A 10,169-nucleotide genomic window follows, 5' to 3' on the forward strand; every position below is an offset into this window, starting at 1 on the left:
GTTATTTTGTTCTCCGAGGTCACCCCAACCTAAATTATCGGCCCATATAGAGGTTTGTTGTCCCTGTTGGTTAATTAATGAGGTCTCTTTGGGTCGGTTAATTAAAGCTCCATAGGATCTTCTCGTCTTATTGTTATATTCCCGCCTCTTCACGGGAAGGTCAATTTCAAGGATTGGAAGTAAGAGACAGTAAAGCCCTTGTGTGGCCATTCATACAAGTCCCTATTTAGGGAACAAATGATTATGCTACCTTTGCACGGTCAGGATACTGCGGCCGTTTAACTAGTGTCACCGGGCAGGCAGTGCCTCTAATACTGGAAATGCTAGAGGTGATGTTTTTGGTAAACAGGCGGGGCTTGTGTTTGCTGAGTTCCTTTTACTTCTTTTAATCTTTCCCTAATTTGCATACCTGTGTTGGGTTAACAATTAGTTTGATATTCTGTTTATGGTTAGGTTATATTTATCTTGTTGTTAACTATCAGTGGTTATCCGTTCTGATATAAGCTTATGCAGGGAGAAATACTTCTTGTTACTCATATTAGCATTATTGCTTCTATTGTTAAATAGATTCGCCCAGTTTTTAATTAGGAGTTAGTTGCGTTTTTTGACATTAAGATGTTTTGATTGTTGAGCTTGAACGCTTTCTTAATTGATGGCTGCTTTTAGGCCACCTATGGTTTGTATTTATGCTTACTCTCTAATAAAGGCTGTATCCTAATTCTAAAAAGCTATACCTTTTTAGACTATATTTTAAACTTACATTAGAATTTTAGAGTTTTTTGAGGTAAGTTTAAAGTTGAACTAAGATTCTGTTCTGGGCAACCAGCTATCACCAGGCTCGTTAGGCTTTTCACCTCTACCCATAAATCTTCTCACTATTTTGCAACATAGATGAGTTCATCCTATAATAGATTGTTCATGGGTAGCTCGTCTGGTTTCGGGGGACCTAGCTGAAGTTCTCTTTGTTAGGTTGTTCTAGTTAATTCATTATGCAAAAGGTACAAGGGGTAATCTTTGCTGTGTGGTGCTTTTAATTTTTTCTTTCATCTTTCCCTTGTGGTACTTTCTCTATAGCGCCAAGTTAAATTTCTATCTCCTATAATTTTTAGGGTAACTGAATGTTTTGTTTTACTTTCTAGTGTTAGTTGGGTTTATGGATGTTTGGGCTAGCTTTGGCTCAAGATGGTCAGTTTAATATGAAATCTTCTGGGTGTTAGCCAGATGCTTTGTTTAAGCTACATCTTGTTATCCAAGCACACTTTCCAGTATGCTTACCTTGTTACGACTTGTCTCCTCTTGTGGGTATAGTGGTTTGAATAGGTTTCTTTAGGGATTTATCACTTGAGGAAGGTGACGGGTGGTGTGTGCGTGCTTCATGGCCCGACTCAATTGAGCTCTCTATTCTCAAATTTACTACTAATCCTCCTTTAATACTTACTTTCATAAGGATTTTTGTGGGTGTTCTAGTCATAGAAAATGTAGCCCATTGCTTCCCATCTCATGGGCTACACCTTGACCTAACTTTTTTGTGTTAAGATACTTGTGCTTACTTTTCTTCCTTCTTAGGGTTTGCTGAAGATGGCGGTATATAGGCTAAATTAGCAAGAGATGGTGAGGTGTATCGGGGTTTATCGATTATAGAACAGGCTCCTCTAGAGGGATGTAAAGCACCTTTGAATTTTAAGCTGTTGCTAGTAGTTCTCTGGCGGATAGTTTTGTTTGAACTAACTATCTAAGTTTAGGGCTAAGCATAGTGGGGTATCTAATCCCACTTTGGGTCTTAGCTATTGTGTAGTCGGAGATATTAAAGTTACTTTCGTGCTGTATTTTTATGTTAACTGTAGCTTTTTACAGCCTAGTTAAGGTTTAACTTTAGTATGTTTTTTTTTTCTCTGTAACATGCTTTATGCCGTGGGTCTATTAGTTTGGGTTAATCATATGACCCCGGTGGCTGGCAGGAAATTTACCAACCCTTGTTTAATATAGCTTAGTTGAACTTTCATTCATAGCTTAATTTTTATCACTGCTGCATCCCATGGGGGTGTGGCTGAGCAAGGTGTTATGAGCTACAATGATTGTGTGCTTGATACCAGCTCCTTTAGGTCACTGGGTGACTTAGAGGGCATTTTCACCGGGATGCAGAGGCTTGCATGTGTAATCTTATTAATAACTAATGGAAAGGCCAGGACCAAACCTTTGTGTTTATGGAGTCTGGCGACTCATCTAGGCATTTTCAGTGCCTTGCTTTATACATTTAAGCTACATTAACTGGAGTATAGGGTTATTTAGGTATATAAAATATTGTTCAATAGGGACGAATTAGAGATTGGGTTAGTGTATCTATAGATAGCTGCAAACAGAGTTATGATTTAGTATTAATAGTTAGCAATGATAGGGGATTGGTAAAGTTTATGAGCATTGATTCTTAGGCCTTATGTCTAGGTACGGGTTTAGTCTTGTTTTTGGGGTTTGGCAAGACAGAAATAGACAGGTATTATTATACATAAGGTTAACAGGGGGGTAAGGGGGGTTTGATTAAGCTAGTTATTTACTAAATCAAAATGTTTGGATGTGTATACGTGTATACGTGTGTATGTGTACGTATACGTGTATGTGTGTATGTGTACGTGTGTACGTGTGTATGTGTACGCATATACGTGTATGTGTGTACACGTACGTGTGTACGTGTACGTGTGTACGCGTATACGTGGGTGCACGCTTGCCGTGTCCTGTGAAACATTAGGAATTTAAGTATATGTCCTGTGACCATTGACTGAATTGCACCTTGTTTGTTGTACATGTGGAGACCCCACATAGAGAATAAGCCCAGCTACAATATATTTGACTGAGTCAGGACCTTTAGGTCATAGCTGAGTAATAGCAAGTTCGTGCCCCTAAAATTAAAAAATACCAAATGCATGACACCACAGTTATGTGTGATCATGGGCTGATTAGTCATTAGTCCATCAAGATGTCCCATTTGAGAGAGTTGAAGGATTGGATTTGAGGATTTTATGGCCCTGAAGTAAGAACCAGATGCCAGGTATAGTTCCGTTATAGAAACCCCCACGTTGAAATGGGCCCGGAGCGAGAAGAGGTACACGTTCGAGCAAGGGTTCAAGCTGAGGGTTTTTGTATGTGGCCTTTATGTTGAGGTATGTTCCCTGTATTCCTACTTTGTTGAGGGTTTCCATCAATAATGGATGTTGTGCTTTGTGAAATGCTTTTTCTGCATGTATTAAGAGGATATCTTTGTTCCTATCCTTTTTAAATTAATGTGGTGTATCATGTTTATTGATTTGCAATTATTGAACCACCCTTGCAACTCAGGGACAAATCTCACTTGATCATGGTGAATGAATCACTTGATGTATACTTGGATTTGATTTACTAGTATTTTGTTGAGAATTTTTGCATTGTTGCTCATCAGGGTATTGGACTGTAGTTCTTTTTTTAGTGGAGTCTTTGAATGGGATCAGATTTAGGATAATGCTGGAATCATAGATGAATTTGGAAGTTGTCCTTCCATTTCTATTTTTTGGAATAGGTTAGGAAGAACAGGTATTAACTCTCCTTTAAATGTGTGGTAGAATTTCCTTGTAAAACCATCTGTCCCTGGATTTTTGTTTATTTGAATATTTTTGATTCTTGATTCAATTTCTTTGCTGGTTATCAGTCTGTTAAAGTTTTTTATTTCTTCCTGTTTCAGTTTTGGTAGTTCATATGTTTCTAGAAATTTGTCCTTTTCTTCCAGGTTGTCCAATTTGTTGGCACATAATTTTTCATAATATTTTCTTATACTTGTTTTTATTTTTATTTTATTAAAAAAATTTTTGTAAACATTTATTTATTTTTGAGAGACAGAGAGAGACAGAGTGTGAGCAGGGAAGGGGTGGAGAGAGAGGGAGACACAGAATCCCAAGCGGGCTCCAGGATCTGAGCTGTCAGCACACAGCGTGATGCGGGGCTCAAACTCACAAACCATGAGATCATGACCTGAGCCAAAATAGGATGCTTAATCAACTCAGCCACCCATGCGCCCCTTATACTTGTTTTTATTTCTGCCCTGTTGGTTTGATTTCTCCTGTCTTATTTGTGAGTTTATTTATTTAGGTCCTTTCATTTTTCTTTTTGATATTTCTGGCAAAGGGTTAATCAATTTTGTTTTATTTTTTTTCAAAGGACCAGCTCCTGGTTTCACTGATATGTTCTACTGGATTATTTTTGTTTCTATGTCATTTATTCTCTAATATTTATTATTTCCCTTATTCTGCTGGATTTAGGCTTCATTTCTTCCTTTTGTAGTTCCTTTAGGTGTAAGGTTAGGTCGCATATTTGAGGTTTTTCTTTCTTCTTGAGGTAGGCCTGTATTGCTATATACTTCACTCTTATAACTGCTTTTGTTGCATCCCAAAGGTTTTGGAACATCATGTTTTCATTTTCCTTTGTTTCCACGTACTTTTTCCATTTCTTCTTTGATTTCCTGGTTGACCCATTCATTCTTTAGTAGGGTGTTCTTTAACCTTCATGTATTTGTGGTCGTTCAAAGTTTTTCTTGTGGTTGACCTCAAGTTTCATAGCTTTGTGTTGGAAAGATGCATGGTACAATCTCAATCTTTTTGTACTTGTTGAGGCTTTATGTGTAAACTAGTATTTGATCTATTCTGGAGAATTTTCCATGTGTACTTGAAAAGAATTTTTCTGCTGCTTTAGGATAAAATGTTCTGGATATATCTGTTAAGTCCATCCAGTCTAGTATGTCATTCAAAGCCCTTGTTTACTTGTTGATTTTCTGCTTAGATGGTCTATCCATTGATATCAGTGGGGAGTTAAAGTTTCCTACTATTATTATTGTATTATTATCAATGAGTTTTTTTATGTTTATTACTAAATGTTTTATATATTTGGGTTCTTTCATATTGGGGGCATAAATATTCACAAATGTTAGATTTTCTTGTTGGATAGACCCCTTTATTATTATATAGTGCCCTTCTTCATTGCTTGTTACAGTCTTGGGCTTAAAATCTAGCTTGTCTGATATAAGTGTTGCTACTCAAGCTTCCTTTGGACTTCCATTTGCATGGTGAATATTTCTCCATCCCCTCACGTTCAATCTACAGGTATGTTTAGGTATAAGATGGGTCTCTTATAGGCAGCATATTGATGGGTTTTGATTTTTTTATCCATTCTGACACCTTTGGGTCTTGATTTTTTTTAATCCATTCTGACATCTGTGTCTTTGTATTAGAGCATTTAGTCCATTTACATTCAGAGTAATTATTGATAGATATGACTTTAGTGCAATTTTATTACTTGTTTTTTTATTGTTTCTGGAGATTTTGTTTCTTTCTAGTGTTTGTCACTTTTGGTTTATCTTTCCCACTCAAAGAGTCCCCTTTTATAGTTCTTGCAGGGCTAGTTTATTGGTCAAAACTCCTTCAGTGTTTTTGTTTTTGTTTTTGTCTGGGAAACTCTTTCTCCAGATTTTATTCTGAATGATAGCTTTGCTTGATAGAATATACATGGCTGCATATTGTTCCCATTCAGCATGTTGAATATATCATGTCCTCCCTTCTGATCTGTGATGTTTTTGTGAACAGATCTGCTGCTACACTTATTTGTCTTTCTTTGTAAATTGAGGACTTCTTTTGTCTTGCTGCTTTAGGATTTTTTATCTCTATATTTTGCAAATTAACAACCATATGTGTTGCTGGTGGCTTTCTTTTGTTGAATTGATGGGATTTCTCTGAGCTTCCTGTATTTGGTTATCTATTTCCTTCCCCATATTAGGGAAATTTTCGACTAAATCTCCTTGAAAAACCTTCTGCCCCCATTCCCTCTTTTCTTCTTTGGGATTCTTTTTTTTTTTAATATATGATATTTATTGCCAGTTTGGTTTCCATACAACACCCAGTGCTCATCCAAAAAGATGCCCTCCTCAATACCCATCACCCACCCTCCCCTCCCTCCCACCCCCATCAGCCCTCAGTTTATTCTAGTTTTTAAGAGTCTCCTATGCTTTGGCTCTCTCCCACTCTAACCTATCTCTTTTTTTTTTCTTCCCCTGCCCCATGGGTTCCTGTTAAGTTTCTTAGAATCCACATAAGAATGAAAACATATGGTATCTCTTTTTCTCTCTATGGCTTATTTCACTTACCATCACACTCTCCAGTTCCATCCACGTTGCTACAAAGGGCCATATTTCATTCTTTCTCATTACCACGTAGTACTCCATTGTGTATATAAACTGCAATTTCTTTATCTATTCATCAGGTGATGGACATTTAGACTCTTTCCATAATTTAGCTATTGTTGAAAGTGCTGCTATAAACATTGGGGTACAAGTGCCCCTATACATCAGTACTCCTGTATCCCTTGGGTAAATTCCTAGCAGTGCTACTGCTGGGTCATGGGGTAGGTCTATTTTTAATTTTTTGAGGAACCTCCACACTGTTTTCCAGAGCGACTGCACCAGTTTGCATTCCCACCAACAGTGCAAGAGTGTTCCCGTTTCTCCACATCCTCTCCAGCATCTATAGTCTCCTGATTTGTTCATTTTGGCCACTCTGACTGACCTGAGGTGATATCTGAGTGTGGTTTTGATTTCTATTTCCCTGATGAGGAGCGACATTGAGCATCTTTTCATGGGGCTGTTGGCCATCTGGATGTCTTCTTTACAGAAGGGTTTATTCATGTTTTCTGCCAATTTCTTCACTGGATTATTTGTTTCTCAGTGTGGAGTTTGGTGAGCTCTTTATAGATTTTGGATACTAGCCCTTTGTCTGATATGTCATTTGCAAATATCTTTTCCCATTCCGTTGGTTGCCTTTTAGTTTTGTTGGTTGTTTCCTTCGCTGTGCAGAAGATTTTTATCCTCATGAAGTCCCAATAGTTCATTTTTGCTTTTAATGCCCTTGCCTTTGGGGATGTGTCAAGTAAGAAATTCCTGTGGCTGAGGTCAGAGAGGTTTTTTCCTGTTTTCTCCTCTAGGGTTTTGAAGGTTTTCTGTCTCACATTCAGGTCCTTTATCCATTTTGAGTTTATTTTTGTGAATGGTGTGAGAAAGTGGCCTAGTTTCAACCCTCTGCTTGTTGCTGTCCAGTTCTCCCAGCACCATTTGTTAAAGAGACTGTCTTTTTTCCATTGGATATTCTTTCCTGCTTTGTCAAGTTTAGTTGGCCATACTTTTGTGGGTCTAGTTCTGGGGTTCCTATTCTATTCCATTGGTCTATGTGTCTGTGTTTGTGCCAATACCATGCTGTCTTGATGATGACAGCTTTGGAGTAGAGGCTAAAGTCTGGGATTGTGATGCCTCCCGCTTTGGTCTTCTTCTTCAAAATTACTTTGGCTATTCGGGGCCTTTTGTGGTTCCATATGAATTTTAGGATTGCTTGTTCTAGTTTCGAGAAGAATGCTGGTGCAAGTTTGATTGGGATTGCATTGAATGTGTAGATAGCTTTGGGTAGTATTGACATTTTGACAATATTTATTCTTCCAATCCATGAGCATGGAATGTTTTTCCATTTCTTTATATCTTCTTCAATTACCTTCATAAGATATTTTTCAGCATACAGATCTTTCACATCTTTGGTTAGATTGATTCCTAGGTATTTTATGCTTCTTGGTACAATTGTGAATGGGATCAGTTTCTTTATTTGTCTTTCTGTTGCTTCATTGTTAGTGTATAAGAATGCAACTGATTTCTGTACATTGATTTTGTATCCTGCAACTTTGCTGAATTCATGTATCACTTCTAGCAGACTTCTGGTAGAGTCTATCGGATTTTCCATGTATAATATCATGTCATTTGCAAAAAGTGAAAGCTTAACTTCATCTTTGCCAATTTGGATGCCTTTGATTTCCTTTTGTTGTCTGATTGCTGATACTAGCACTTCCAACACAATGTTAAACAATAGTGGTGAGAGTGGACATCCCTGAGGTGTTCCTGATCTCAGGGATATAGCTCTCAGTTTTTCCCCATTGAGGGTGATGTTAGCTGTGGACTTTTCATAAAAGGCTTTGATGATGTTTAAATATGTTCCTTGTATCCCGACTTTCTCGAGGGTTTTTTATTAAGAAGGATGCTGAATTTTGTCAAAGGCCTTTTCTGCATCGATTGACTGGATCATATGGTTCTTATCTTTTCTTTTATTAATGTGATGTATCACGTTGATTGATTTGCGAATGTTGAACCAGCCCTGCATCCCAGGAATGAATCCCACTTGATCATGGTGAATAATTCTTTTTATATGCTGTTGAATTCGATTTGCTGGAATCTTATTGAGAATTTTTGCATCCATATTCATCAGGGATATTGGCCTGTAGTTCTCTTTTTTTACTGGGTCTCTGTCTGCTTTATGAAACAAAGTAATACAGGCTTCATAGAATGAGTCTGGAAGTTCTCCTTCCCTCTCTATTTTTTGGAATTGCTTGAGAAGGATAGGTATTATCTCTGCTTTAAATGTCTGGTAGAACTCCCCTGGGAAGCCATCTGTTCCTGGACTCTTATTTGTTGGGAAATTTTTGATAACCGATTCAATTTCTTCACTGGTTATGGGTCTGTTAAAGCTTTCTATTTCCTCCTGATTGAGTTTTGGAAGTGTGTGGGTGTTTAGAAATGTGTCCATTTCTTCCAGATTGTCCAGTTTGTTGGTATATAATTTTTCATAGTTTTCCATGATAATTGCTTGTATCTCTGAGGGATTGGTTGTAATAATTCCATTTTCCTTCATGATTTTATCTATTTGGGTCATCTCCCTTTTCTTTTTGTGAAGCCTCGCTAGCGGTTTATCAATTTTGTATATTTTCTCAAAAAACCAACTCTTGGTTTCATTGATCTGCTCTACAGTTTTTTTTTTTTAGATTATATATTGTTTGTTTATGCTCTAATATTTATTATTTCTCTTCTTCTGCTGGGTTTAGGGTGTCTTTGCTGTTCTGCTTTTATTTCCTTTAGGTGTTCTGTTAGATTTTGTATTTAGGATTTTTCTTATTTCTTGAGATAGGCCTGGACTGTAGTATATTTTCCTCTCAGGACTGTCTTTGCTGCATCCTAAAGTGTTTGGATTGCTGTATTTTTATCTTCCTTTGTTTCCATATATTTTTAAATTTCTTCTCTAATTGCCTGGTTGATCCATTCATTCTTTAGTAGGGTGTTCTATAACTTCCATGCTTTGGAGTTTTTCCAGACTTTTTTCTGTGGTTGATTTCAATCTTCATAGCATTGTGGTCTGAAAGTATGCATGGTATGATTTCAATTCTTGTAAACTTATGAAGAGCTGTTTTGTGACCCAGAATGTGATCTCTCTTGGAGAATGTTCCATGTGCACTCGAGAAGAAAGTCTATTCTGTTGCTTTGGGATGCAGAGTTCTAAATACATCTGTCAAGTCCCTCTGATCCAATGTATCATTTAGGGCCCTTGTTTCTTTATTGACCGTGTGTCTAGATGATCTATCCATTGTTGTAAGTGGGGTGTTAATGTCCCCTGTAATACCACATTCGTATTAAGAAGGTTGCTTATGTTTGTAATTGTTTCATATATTTGGGAGCTCCCGTATTCGGCTATAGACATTTATAATTGTTAGCTCTTCCTGATGGATAGACCCTGTGATTATTATATAATGCCCTTCTTCATCTCTTGTTACAGCCTTTAATTTAAAGTCTAGTTTGTCTGATATAAGTATGGCTACTCCAGCTTTCTTTTGACTTCCAGTAGCAGGATAGATAGTTTTCCTTCCCCCCACTTTCAATCTGAAGGTGTCCTCGGGTCTAAAATGAGTCTATTGTAGACAGCAAATAGATGTGTCTTGTTTTTTTGTCCACTCTGATACCCTATGTCTTTTGGTTGGAGCATTTAGTCCATTTACATTCAGTGTTATTATAGAAAGCTATGGGTTTAGAGTCCTTGTGATGTCTGTAGGTTTCATACTTGTAGCGATGTCTCTAGTATTTGTCTCACAGGATCCCCCTTAGGATCTCTTGTGGGGCTGGTTTAGTTGTGATGAATCTTTCAGTTTTTGATTGGGAAGACCTTTACCTCTCCTTGTATTCTAAATGACAGACTGGCTGGATAAAGGATTCTCAGCTGCATATTTTTTTCTGTTCATCACATTGAAGATCTCCTGCCATTCCTTTCTGGCCTGCCAAGTTTCAGAAGAGAGATCGGTCA

General features: G+C 37.4%; 1 long non-coding RNA gene across 1 annotated transcript; it reads left to right on the plus strand.

Moving 5' to 3' along the window:
* Positions 1–590: 590 nt before the first annotated feature.
* Positions 591–10,169, plus strand: LOC121024930 (uncharacterized). The gene is made up of 3 exons (XR_005787879.1): positions 591–1,466; positions 5,337–5,341; positions 10,158–10,169. It is a non-coding gene; the product is annotated as an uncharacterized LOC121024930 (long non-coding RNA).

The sequence above is a fragment of the Herpailurus yagouaroundi genome, unplaced genomic scaffold, assembly GCF_014898765.1.
Source record: "Herpailurus yagouaroundi ecotype Mexico unplaced genomic scaffold, PumYag 67375, whole genome shotgun sequence".
NCBI classification, from domain to species: Eukaryota; Metazoa; Chordata; class Mammalia; order Carnivora; family Felidae; genus Herpailurus; species Herpailurus yagouaroundi.